The sequence below is a fragment of the Microtus ochrogaster genome, chromosome 2, assembly GCF_000317375.1.
Source record: "Microtus ochrogaster isolate Prairie Vole_2 chromosome 2, MicOch1.0, whole genome shotgun sequence".
Classification (NCBI taxonomy): domain Eukaryota; kingdom Metazoa; phylum Chordata; class Mammalia; order Rodentia; family Cricetidae; genus Microtus; species Microtus ochrogaster.
Window position 1 is genome coordinate 60888138 of NC_022010.1, and position 13624 is coordinate 60901761.

Genomic DNA, 13624 nt, shown 5'->3' on the forward strand with positions numbered 1-13624 from the left:
TAACACACACACACACACACACACACACACACACACACACACACACACACGGCCTGAGAACTCAGCATATAAAGTGTAAATAAAAGCGCGATTACCACTGTTACAGACACTGTTACTACCTGGAGTGCATCTTTTATACTCTTGCCACCATCATCTGCAGGTGAAAACAGGTGACTCCTTATCTGCCTCAGAGCCCAGAAACTGCACATACAGGTGAAGAGTTTTCAAAAGGAATTTTATTAAGAGTAGACTTTACGTAAGGTATTACTACACTTTGTGTAAAAGAAAAACTGGCGATGACAGGAACCCACTATTCACCTCCTTGCGATGCCAAGTATAATAATGTAAGTCCTGTGGGTGAAGCATTTAGGACGCATGCTTACCGGTGACATTCGAAGTCACTGCAGTGCATGTGAGGCAATGATATTAAGACCTGGATAAGCCTTGATTTGAAACAGTCGAAGGCAGCATCCAAGAGAAAGATCAAAATTACCTTTACAGATAACAGGTTCTAGTTTCCCTGAGAGTGAATTTCTAAGTACCCATAGATTATTTTATGAAGACTGGCACTCAACAGCATACGGCGCTAGCTTCTCTAGCTGATGAAAACCATTGTCTCCAAACTTCCTTATCCATAGATAAAGCCTAAAGACTTTAGCATTTAGATTTTTCTCACTATCCATCTACTCGCTTTTCTGCCTTCCCTAGTCTAGTCATATACTCGTTTTCCTGTGGCCTACGACTTTGTTTTGCTTTCCTTTATAAACAATTAAGTCTTGCCATTGTCTGTTTTTAGATATAGTATACACTTCTACCAGTTTTCAAAGCTTCAACCCCAGCTTTCCCTAATGTTATGCCTTAGTTTCTTTCTGAATCTCTTCCAAGCTCATCTCAAATTTACAATTACACCCACCAGGCATGAAGGTACATATTTATAATCCCAGCACTCGGGAGGCTGATGTGGTCGAATCATGAGAAGGCACACAGTAAGACTTTGTCTCAAAACAACAACAACAAAATTAAAATAACATTCTAAACACAGCCTCATGGCTAGCTTCTCTCCACTGCCAATCCAATCTATCCAGAACAATGCCTCTCCTTTTTCTGCAACAACTTTTGCTGCCATCACCTTTCTCTGTAAAACATTAGCCCTCTACACCCTCAAAACAAGTTCTGTCTATAGCCAAGTTCTATAGGTTACTAATTTTAAGTTTGTTCAGGTGAGAGACCTGGAATTCAGATTTGAGAAATGGTGAAGGCTAACTTTACAATAACTAAATACACTCACACATACACAGAGATGGGGGGGGGCAAAAAGAGGGGGAAACAGAGATGGAGAGAGATAGAACTGAACAGTAGCAACCACTAAATGTTTCAAAAACATTTTCACTGAAGAAGTCCTTGAAATTAAATATCAAGCTGGGGGATGCAGCTCAGTGGTACTGTGCTCAACTAACAATATACAAAGCCCTAGGTTTGATTCTCCAGCACCACAAACAACCCCTCCCACAGCAAGTTCTCTTTAATTTCTAACCCATAGATTTGATAAAGGCTTACTTGATTTGAATATCTCAAGTTATATCCAGACTTCATAATGTGACAGTGTCATTACAACAACACAGAACAGATTTCTCCTGAACAAAGACAGTACCAAAGTCCCCAAACCAATTTTTCCAGTCCTTACTTCTTTTCTGCTCAATCCCATCAATGTCATTTGCTTAAAACTGTACAGTGGTTTGTCTACCTTTGGAGGGGAAAGAATAAACTTACCCTGGCATTCTTTTAAGATCTCTTACATCTGGTATTTCACCAAAGTTCCCTGTTTTAAATTCACCCAATATCCTAGCCAACTGACACAAGGCATCTAATTTAACCTTCTAAGCTTCTCTTTATTTCCTTGTGTTAGTCAGACCCTTTATCATGGCAAGCACCTAAGAAAGACAGTTCAAGAGGAAGTATTCACTCTAGGTCTAAGGTTTCTGAGGTCACCTCTAACCACTGCTTTGTGCCTGAAGCACGGCCGAATATCAGTGGCGAGAGTGTGGGGCCAAAGAGGCTGCTTACCTCTGGGTAGCCAGGAATCACAGAGGGGAAAAAAGGTTAGGGTTAAGATACAGTCCCCAAGGAGAGTCCCCCAATGACCTATGTCCTTCACCTAGATCCTATATCACAAGGTTTCCAGAACCTTCCAGGGACACCTTCAGCACCTGAGAAAATACAATTGATAACATTCCTTTGTAAAGAGGTCACTGAAATCTCTAAGTGGGATTCAGGATGTCAGGTCTGTTAATACTGACCAGGTGAGTTCAGATTGGTTAGTCTGGGGTCCTTCGGTAATAAGAACAAACACATGATTTTAAAAATTATCCTAAAGCTCAGAAACAAAACACAAAAATGTGATCCATATAATGGTAAGTTGTTGTTTCTGCCTATGCCTATTAAATTTCAAGAAGCAGTAGTGAGTATTATGCAGCTGGCAATCTATAAAACTATGTGTGCATGTAGGTTCACATTCACGTGAACACATGTGTATGCAGGTCTGCTCAGTGTGTGTGTGTGTGTGTGTGTGTGTGTGTGTGTGTGTGTGTGAGTGAGGCCAACCTCCAGTGTTGGTTTTTGTTTTTTGTTTTTTTTTTCTCGAGTTAGGGCCATTTGTCATCTTGGAACCTCACTACCTTACTGATTAGGTCATGTTGTTTGGCTAGGAAACATCAAGAATTCCCATCTCTGGCTCCCCAGTGCGGCATTCTAAGTGTGCACCAAACTCAGGTCCTCAGACTTGCCCCATAAGCACTCCACTAGGCCATCTCTCGGGCTCAAACAAGGATATGTATTTATAAGCACTCAAAAGAAAACAATCTAAAGTATAGAGGCACTTAGAAACTCAAATCAGATGGATGGACGGACAGACAGTCAGAGTGGAACACCTTCACTAGCAACGGGATCTATTATAACAATCTTATTGGAAAGATTTACCTCATGTTTTCTAAATACTGAATCAGTCTCAAAACGAATAAAGAAAGGCAGTGTCTCTTAACACAGGTATACAGGCGTGAGTAAATAATATACTAGATAAAAGATAAAATTAGAAAGGGGCCCAAGTGACTAGAAGAAAAGACAGATGCATAAGGAAGGAAGTTGGGGAAGACAACTAACAAAGTAGATGGGTGAATGCTAGGTGGGAAAAATGACAACAGGAAAAGGGGGTGGGTGGAAACCAACAAAATGAAGTACACATAAAATACTATTGGAGTACCCATTACTTTTTAATCTAATTGAAAATACAAAAAGAAAAGGGCAATGTTATCACTGTAACTGAAAAAAACTAAACCTCAGACCTGAAACTTTTCATCCATTTAAATGTTCACTTCACCAAATGAACTGAAAGAGTCCTCCTGTGTGTTTCTGTCCTTCAACTGCTCAATAAAGTAATTGCTATAGGAAGAGGTCTGGCATTACTGGGGTTGACAGTGACAGCTGATATCAAACCTTTACTGATTCCTCTACAATATACCTACTTGATGATCTGCAACACCAACAATCCTGTGAAAGCAGAGTATCAGGCACATGTCTATCTAGGTGACACTTAGGTACACAGAGCAGTATATACAACTCTGCACATATTTCTCACACAGTGTAGGTTTTATTGTCTCTTATTTGATAATTCTTCATTATAAGTAGGGCAGCAAAATTCAGAAGGACACTGTTCACCACATAATAGTAGCTAAACTCTAAACACAAGCCAACCCTCTACACCCAGGTTTTCAAGAAATCTGTGCATCCAGTGTCTATAACAATGTCTAGGACTTTAAAACACAAAGTGAAAATGTTCTTATCATGAGAAGGTACTAAGGACCTCACATCAGTGTTAAAGAAAAATTAAATAACTGCATAATTCCCCCTTTAAAATTAGTCATATATGACTAATTAGTGGGGAGGTAAAACTGCAAACTCAAGTAATAGGAAAAAAACCTCAAGTTATAAAACTCAATATAAAGTCAATGGACAATATTGTTAACTATCATCTTTACAGATCATTTTGAGAACAGGCAGCCTAAAAATACCCTAGAGTACAAAGTAAATGCCAAATCCAGTCAACCTTTTTTGACATATAGCCCAAAGTAAACTAACAGTATTAATACTGCAACTTTCACATGTGTTCCACTTGCAAGTCCACAGCTAAGTCAGAGAGTAATTTGTTAGGAAGCTAGCACATCCTAACACTTGCTGATTAAGAGTTCATGAAAAATGAGCCAAGGTACCTACAGTTGTTCTGCTATTCATTTTAATTTCTCAGAACCACTAACATTTATTGATTATAGGGTCAAATGTAAACTTAAAGGCATAGAAAAACGTTGAATTTCAAGAATACTCCTCCTTCTTGAGTTCAGCTGGTGAAAAATTAAATATGCAAATATAAAATAAATTACATACTAACATTATACTATATTATTTATAAAATATAATATATAATAATGATTTGGTGCTTATTGACATTAAATTTAATGGAATACATTATTAAACAGAATGTGAATTTGGATAATACTAATCTGCCAAATGTTACCAGAGCAACTTCCACATGATAGGCATTGTTTGCAGGTTATAGTACCACAGCCATGCAGACTCCCTAATATAAGCTTAAGCCTCTTAACTACTTGAAGAGCACTACATGTGTAGAATATACAATACTAAATTTATATGTTAGTATAGTGTTCAGTTAACATAGTAATACATAATTTATATTGAAATGCACAGGAATTCTGAGATAGAAAATTACAGTTTTCATATTGCTACAGTTAGATCTATAAAATACCCTGAAGACCAACTGGATAATGGCGTTATGTCCCCAGTGTGGGACTACTGAACAGCTACAGAACCTGTGGGGACTAGTGAGAAGTCAGATCACTGGGGTATGCTCTTCAAAACACATGTCTACCTCATTTGTCTAGCTCCCTCTTTCCCGATCGCTCTCTTCTCAAGTTTGAATCATTTCAGAAATAAAAAGCTTTTATAGGAAACAAATCAAAAGAAGACAAAGAAGCAAAACTGCTTCTTAACCATTAAAGTGACATCTACAGAATAATATCACTGCTCTCAGCTTACCCTGTAGTTTATAAATACAAAAATTAACTGAAAAATCTTACAAATTAAAGTTATTTTGCATAGGAAGTGTTTAACTCAATGGTCTATTACTCTCTGATTATATTTCATTTCAGACTGATGTCAAATCAACAGAAGTTGAAATTATTCTAGGGATACAGAAAATATTCACAAACATCTATCAGGAAAACCAACCAACAGCAAAAAAAAATGCTATATTAATATACAACAAGCAATGTACCACTTACAACTAATCCTAAGTGACAATCCATTTGATGCGTGTAACAGAAAAAGTGTACTATCACATAGTAAAAAGGAGCCCTCCATACTCAGTGGGTGGCATCTAGACTAACACTTGAGGGCTTCAAACTACTATTATTTAACTGTTACTTTAGTTTGATGTGAAATGTCTCAAGGCCCATGTACTAAATATGTGGTCCCCAGCTGGCAGTGCCATTTTGGGGGGCTATGGAACCTTAAGGAGACAGGGCCTAGCTGTGGCCCACACTTCCTCTGTAAACTGGGCCAGTGAGATATAACCAGTGGAGCCCAGATGTCATGCCTTCCCTACCATGATGGACTATATTCTTTAAACCAGGAACCAAAAACAAGCTCTTCCCCTTGAGCAGTTTCCAGACAGCATTTCGTCAGTGATAAGAAAAACAGCTAACACAGCCATCATCAGCAAAGAGGGAAAAGGACACGAAGGAGAAAAGGCAGATGGACAGACGTGATTTAAGGTTCTTTGATTTCTACTGTATTACTTCACATACACAACTTTTTTTCTCTTTATCTAAGCCTTGAATATATGCCAATTAGCTGTTTGGGTTCTCAACTGTTTTACAAAGTAAAAGAATGTCGCCTTGAAAAAAAAAATAGAAATTTTTTGACAAGAGAGTAAATAGAACCATTATTCTCTTGTTCTTCAACCTAAATTTTCAAATATTTGTTGCTATTGCTAGGTAGCAATGAATACACAGGGTAGTCATTTTTATAGGGATGTAATTCCTCTGTTTGGTTCTTTGTTTTTCAAGTTCTTAGATTTAATATCTTCTCTTACAGTAATCTCATTATCATATACAATGATTTCATAGCATAAAATTATAAACTCGGCAACTTCAAATGTCTCCTAACACAAAGGTACCTAAACTGTTTGTAGAATCTGGGACCACAATTAACCAGATTTCTTATTTATGAATTAAATAACTTAGAAAACTTTGTGTTTGCATTTCATTCTTTAGTATAAGAAACAGCTCCCTCCATGGTTTGCATTCTTCACCACTAAAATTATTCTTGAAATTGAGTTTAAGAATCAAGAGGCATTTGGCTATAATACCATCTGCAAAATAATTACAGTGAAAAAAATAAAGTATTCATTTCCTTTCTCTCTTTGTATATCAGCAGTACAGATAAAGTTCGGGGGGGGGCAGAGGAGATGGTGCATACCTTTAATTTCAGCATTTGGGAGGCTGAGGCAGGAGGATCATGAATTCAAGATCAGCCTAGGCTACATATTTGAATCCCTTACTTGAAAAGAAGCTTTAATAACATATAAAACTTAAGTCATAAACTATTATGAGCATATTTTCCTTTCCCAATTCTATATACAAACTGCAGATAGTCCAGTCTACAGCACTACTTGTTCATTTCCAAACTACTTATTAGACAATAATCTCAGTTATATGTGCATGTGAGAAAGTGATGGGCAAAGGTCTAAAGTTCAAACATAAAAGAACTAGTAGCTGGGTGGCAACAGTGCACGTCTTTAGTCCTAGCACTCAGGGAGCAGAGGAAGGCAGATCTGTGAGTTCGAGGCCAGCCTGGTCTACAGGGCTATTTCTAGGAGACTACACTACAAAGAAAAATAAACATACAAAAAGGAATTAGTAATCATGTCAACTATTCATTTCTTAAAACTAGGCAGAGATAGTATTCCACATAACAAATGGACTTGTGCTCAGGTAATTTATGTTAAACACATGCACCTATTGAAGGGCCGCTTGGAATTTTAAGCCTATTGTAATTTTAAACCTAAGTACATTCAGTCTCACTAAATAAAAGCAGAAGAGGGTTATTTTGAACATACAGGCAAACTGTCCCACCTGATCCTACTCCACTTCCAAAGCCACTCCCAGATAAACATTTTTGACCAAGTCATCTGTTTGGGGCAATGAAATATGAAAGACAATGGCAGAGATCACTCCACAGTCATTTTAAAGCTATGAATCTACAATCGCTGTTCTTTCAACCTTAAGGTTGTGTCTCACAAGGTAATGCTCCTTCAGTTTCGTTCCCTGAATAAAGAGCATGAGTAGCTATGACTGTGAACAAAAAAGGAAAATAACTTTTACCCTAACATACCATGAAAATTTGGGAACTCCATGTGGTGGTTTGAATAAAAACGGTTCCCACAGGTTCATTTGTTTGAATGCTCAGGGAGTAGAAGTATCTGAAAGGACTAGGAGGCGTGGCCTTGTCGGGGAGATGCATCATTAGGGGTGGACTTTGAGGTTTCAGGTGCCCTGCCAATTCCAAAGTCATTCTCTTTTCCTGCTGCCTGCTGGTTTAACTCTCAACTACTTCTCTGGCACCATGTCTTCCGGTGTGTTGCCATGCTCCCTGCTATAATGCGAATGGACACTGAAACTACAAGCAAGCCCCCAATTAAATGCTCTCTTTTATATAAAAGTATCATGGTCATAATGTCTCTTCGCAGTAATACAACACTGGCTAAGACACGTGATAACGAAACATAACTTTGTCTAAGCTGACCGATGTTTCTCAATTTACTAGACCCTGACATCCATTGTCAATTCCTAGATTACTCTTGATTTTGTATGTCATCTTTTCTGATTCTTATTACTATATTTATGATGTATTTAAGATGTATATAAACACACATATAAATATAAGTTTCACCTTAAACTTTATCAACAATTTAAATTTCTGTCTATTTCTATTTAGAGTCATTGTAACATACTTTTATTGCAAAAAATTAGTTCATTCATAAATCAAAGGTCACGTGACTACTTTGTCAAACTTGTTATAAAATGGCCTATTTATGGCTTAGTTTTCTGAATAGGTAAAATAAAATGTCCTGCCTTATTTTTTACATATGCTCTTATATGTAAGAGACTCGCTGACACAAATTTTTCTTTAGGCCTCCCTAAATTCTCCTTTGGATTAGCAATAAAAAACATACAGAACATTTTCCGATCAACTGTCAAATATCCCATATTGTAGCCTACTAACTCAGTAAAAGCTTGTGTTCAGACTGGCCTTCTCAAAGCCAGAATTTATATCAGTAAAAATGAAACCTTAAAAGATGGTACAGTGTAGAGGAAAAACAATAACAAAAGCCTGCTCTTAATCATGTTAAGATTTTGTTGGTGTTTAAATGTGCTTACAATAAATATATATTAAATAAAATTATATGCTTTTACTAGGTATTATACCCAATGACATTCAAAAGAATAGAAGCAATATACTTATGCTCCAGCATAAGAGTAACATCCAGTAATATACTTCCTCAAAGACTAAAGTAGATGTAATTATTTTAGACATTTAATAGGCTACAAAAATGTTTTAGAATAGGAAAAAATTCTGGAAAGTTAAGTAAGTATCTTTCTTAAAAGCTGTGATAGGACTATGTAATATACTTGGTTATGTTAATTCACACTAATTTCTATAACCTTAAAACATCTATTCACCACACAATATTCATGTATCACTAATCATATACTCTATTTCAAAACTGGGAAAACTACAATATCATTATTACTAAAACTAACTTTAAAGTATTATTGTTATATTTTAAAGCTGATAAAGAACTTCTTTTCTAAAGCAAAAGTTTAAAAAATAAGCTTTGTACAAAAGGACAGATTGTGTTTCGAAGGATGATACAATTTTTCATGTGTACATTATTTTACAAGCCCCAACCTTTCTTCATTAAGTATTTTCGTACTTTAAGTGGTACAGCCACACACTTGTATATTATTGTCATTAGGTAATAATGGCTGCTGGTTCATCTTTTACCTAGGGTTAATACTATATGAGAAGTTGCTTCAAGACAGATTAACCACTTAGGTATCTGTTAGGTGTGCAATTTATGTCGAACTTCAACAGATTGACTTGTACCAATAACGCAAGCTGTAATGAAACAAGAGATTTTGCAAAGTTAAAATTCATGATTCTATAAGAAGTTTAACTTACTTGATGAAGATTAAAATGCTACACACAAAAACACTGACATGAGAAATTGTACAAGGGTCACACTTCCCGGATCAATATGGAAGGTGAATCCATCGAATGGGAAAAGGCTGAGACCAGCTCTGATAGCACATGGTTCTTGACTGCCTCACTGCTTCCAGGTATATAAGGAAGATGCATGTCCAGAGCAGCTCTTACCAGTCAAGTCAAGACTTTCCATTGTGATTTCAATGGAACATCAGAACTTCCGGCTTCTGTGATGCAGCAGGATTCTGTGGGAGACACATAGCAAAGTGGTTAAAATGAGAGCCACAAAGACCTTTCAAACAAAGACCACACATCTCCTTTGGCCAAATAATCCCAGATAAAAGGTCAAATATCCCTTTGCTAACCACTGGTTTTTAGAGAAAATGACCGAAACTGTTTATCATTGACTTTAATACTAAAAAGACAGTCCCTACAATTACTCAAGGCAGAGTCAAGTTACCTAGACTCAGAATTATAGGCAATCAATTCCCCAACTTTGGCTAAAATGAAATGGACATTTACAGACAAACCTCCTGCTAGGTAGGAAACTGTGAATTTGACATTCACACTAAATTCAAGTTACTTTTTTTTGGCCCAACTCAGCTAGAGAAACTTGAATTCTGTGGTACTATCTTTGATTTCTTTAAACATAATAAATGAAATAAAGTGATACAAATGGACAAAAAAGAAAACAGCGAAGAGTAAGGGGTACAGATCAAACGGGACAAAAAAATTTTTTCTAACTATAAAATAACTAAGGAAATGGAAGATAGTCAAATAGCAACAAAACATTAAGTCAAATGATACAGAAATTAAACAGAAGTACAGACATATTCTGAAATCATATTCTGTTTAAGAATCAGTTATTTCATGTTCTTTCTGAAACAATTTCTAGCTTGCTTCAGTGGTAATAAATCCATACTCAACTAAAAAGGAAAGATGCTATACATATTGAATATTAATTACTGACTTAGAGCTCCTTAATCAGTTATTTTATGACTTATCTAAATGTTTTTTGCTTTATTCTTAATCAGTCAACTTGGATATGTAAAATACGGCTCTTCAATCAAATATCAAAAATGTGCTATAATTCAATGAAGTTATTCAGTCAGAAATTGATGATTGTCACTGCTATTAGCAGAGGAAATAATGAACATTAAATGATCTCATATTTTCACACCAGATACTACTGAGTCATCTCCAGATATTTGAAAATAATAAGGCTAAAATTTTTAAATCAGTCATTTTTAATAATATTTTTATTTGTTTGTTTGTTTTTAGAGACAAGGTTTCTCTGTGTAGCTTTGGTACCTGTCCTGGAGCTAGCTCTTGTAGACCAGGATGCCTCGAACTCACAGAGATCCACCTGCTTCTGCCTCCCGAGTGCTGGGATTACAGGCTTCTGCCACCACTGCCTGGCATATTTTTAATTAAAATATTATATCATTTCCCATCCTTCAACCCCTTCTATTCACCATCCGTTGTTCTATCTCAAATTAATGGCCTCTTTTTAATTATTACTATACACAGACATATATTCCTAAATATACAAACACAACATGTTCACTCTATATGATGCAACCTGTATGCATATGATGATCTTAGAGCTGACTCCTTGCTATTGGATAAAACCACCATAATTCCTAACTACATTCTAAGTATTTATCCTCATATATCCACAGATAAGGGTAGTTCTCACCTACAAAGAAATCTCTCTTTTTGAGAGAGACCATTACAGAAATGTAAAACTGATAAAAATGCAGAAACCAACTGAGTTTGGGGTTCCCAGTCTCAGTTGATATATCTATAACACAATTCCTGTACCTAAGGCTCAAGGACCACTGTGGAAGAAAGAATGGAAATATTTTAAGAACCAGAGGAACAGGAAGCTTGTAGTGAGAGTGTGTCTCCTAGAAATGTTAGGGAAGCTACACCCAACATGGCTACCTAAAAGAGACCTAAACTTAAACATTGAGGGACATGCTAAGAAAGAGAAAGTTCCCGGGCTCCAATCCATAGACAAATAACTAGGGAATGCTGGGAGTGGGAAAGCCAGTTATTTTTAAGCTAACTACAAAGAAGATATTATATGTATATGTATAACAGCAATGTTATATGTGTTATATATATTCTCATATAATATATATATATAAAAGAATGAATGATTTAGATATACATGAATATATCCAAAATAAATGTCTGTTTTAGGAAGTAAACGTAACAGTCTCCAAAACTGAACAAATAAGTGGTATAAAAGTCTATATTTTCATAAGATATAAAAATTATTTTAAAATACTATTTTTAAAAAATCTATAATCAGAAAAATAGCTCATATAAAAGGCACCAAAGTCAGAAGACCTCAGTCGCATCTACAGGACCCACATGTTGAAAGAAGAGATTCACACAAATCATCCTCTGACCTACACACACACACACACAGAAAGAGGGAGGGTGGGGGACATTAGCCCTCATACAAGCGAACCCAATGGTGATTTGAATGTACCTTTAGTTCAAAGCCTAAGTAGGTTATTGTTTGAACAACCAAGTATCTACCTGTGTTTTCTGAGTCCTACTTCGGCTTCCTTTCAAGCCTACTCACCCCCACAGAACCTCAGAATTCTTTTTCCATGGTCAGCTCCCATGGTGTCAATGGGTGTCCCTTCCACTTCCAAGACCTCTGCTCCACACCCAAGATTTTGCCTACCAGGGCAACCCTGATATAACACATCTTAACATCGATATGCTCTGAGAAGCTATCATGGCAAGTGAAAACACCGTCTATTAAATATATATTATTCACCTCTTATCACAAACAGCGCAAGTGACAAACCTATCCTAAGGATAGCTTAATCAACTGATGAAATATCCTGCACAGTCCAGCCCTTGGGGAACTGTGCATTGAAAATCCTGTGATACTAGAAAATGTGAGGTCTCACTTCTTACCTTGAGACAGACCTCTAATTAGTGTTAATGTCCAGCATAGTATTCAAAGGTATAGTATCAAAAAACAAAACAAAACAAAAAACTTCTAAGCCATAATTGTACTATGCACCCCCGTGTTGCTACTACTCAGTCAGTGCGGAAAGGATCCCAAGGAAACTATGCGCCCACTTACCCAGAAGCATATTTATTCCCCATGAATGACTGCTTTTCTGATGTTTTCATCAATTCTCTGGATAATAGATTACGCTAACCAACTCATTCTCATACATACCCCTAATTCAATCAAGTTCAATAAAAGTCATTCTGGACTGCAATTATTTGCTAAGGAACAATTATACTCAAATTAAAAGAAATGGCTGTGCATGATAGAATGCACGATGAGAGGCCTCTCCATTTATATAGCTCAAGAACAATAGAGTCAACCTGGTACAAAAGGAAACATTTTTTTCCAAGCTCCTGAAAACAGAAAACTCAAGTTTTTACACATGGAAAAGGATAAAGGACGACTATGAAGCATCAGGTTTTTGAATTATTACGTCCAATGATGTTTCTGATTTGAAAGAGACAAAAACTCTACTGAGTCACTATAATCTCTAATAGCCAAAACAAGCCCACTCTACAATCTAAGAGTTCTAGTGCCTACCAGTCACTAAATCTGCTTAGCATCCACCAGTTTCCAAACAATATATGTACTCCAATCTTTATTTTCAACACAGATTTTCTTTAAAAGACACTTCTTGTCTTAAGTTTTTACACAAATAAAATTTGTTTTCTTCAATTTACTCCTTTACATATACACTGCATGTTTATAGGTGAAATGAAATACAAACTCTATTTTTCATGTTTGTAACATATATTCATGTTTATTTTTTAAAAAGTTTCCCCTGTCCTGTACATGTGTTTCCCCCTATTCTATATACTCTTCTAACTTCCTGAATCACAGCATTTGATGCATTCCACGGTTTTGTAGAGTGAGGTTGTTAGGGCCACTGCTGTGCAGTTTTAGCCAATGAATAGTATACCTCGGGTCACTGTGGTCTACCACAAACCAGAACTAGAAAAGGCATGCACTGATCTCCAGCTAAACCATTCACTGAAATAAAATATCTTTATAAGGAGAGAGATTATCTCCAGGACACATGTATGTGTGTGCATGCATGAGGAGAAAGAATAAATAAACCCCTTCAGTTACTACTGCCTACCTGTCTTTTTATAGTTGAAGTCTAAACCACAACTATTTCACAAGCATTTATGGCCAGGCACCAGCTTTCAACTGGCATTACAAATGTCAGCTATACTAAGAATGGAAATCTTTTAAAAGAACATGCAAGCCGGGCGGTGGTGG

General features: G+C 36.4%; 1 protein-coding gene across 9 annotated transcripts in view; it reads right to left on the minus strand.

The window, feature by feature from the left end:
* Positions 1 to 13624, minus strand: part of Bbx (BBX, HMG-box containing) — a 248788-nt gene that overhangs the window by 137792 nt on the left and 97372 nt on the right. For 8 of the 9 annotated variants that reach the window (XM_005345050.3, XM_026786253.1, XM_026786246.1 and 5 more), the window contains one exon: positions 9508 to 9581. The gene's annotated coding sequence lies outside the window, so the exon portion shown is untranslated. Of the gene's footprint in view, positions 1 to 9312; positions 9582 to 13624 lie in introns of all 9 variants that reach the window. The other variant, XM_026786238.1, reaches the window with a different exon arrangement.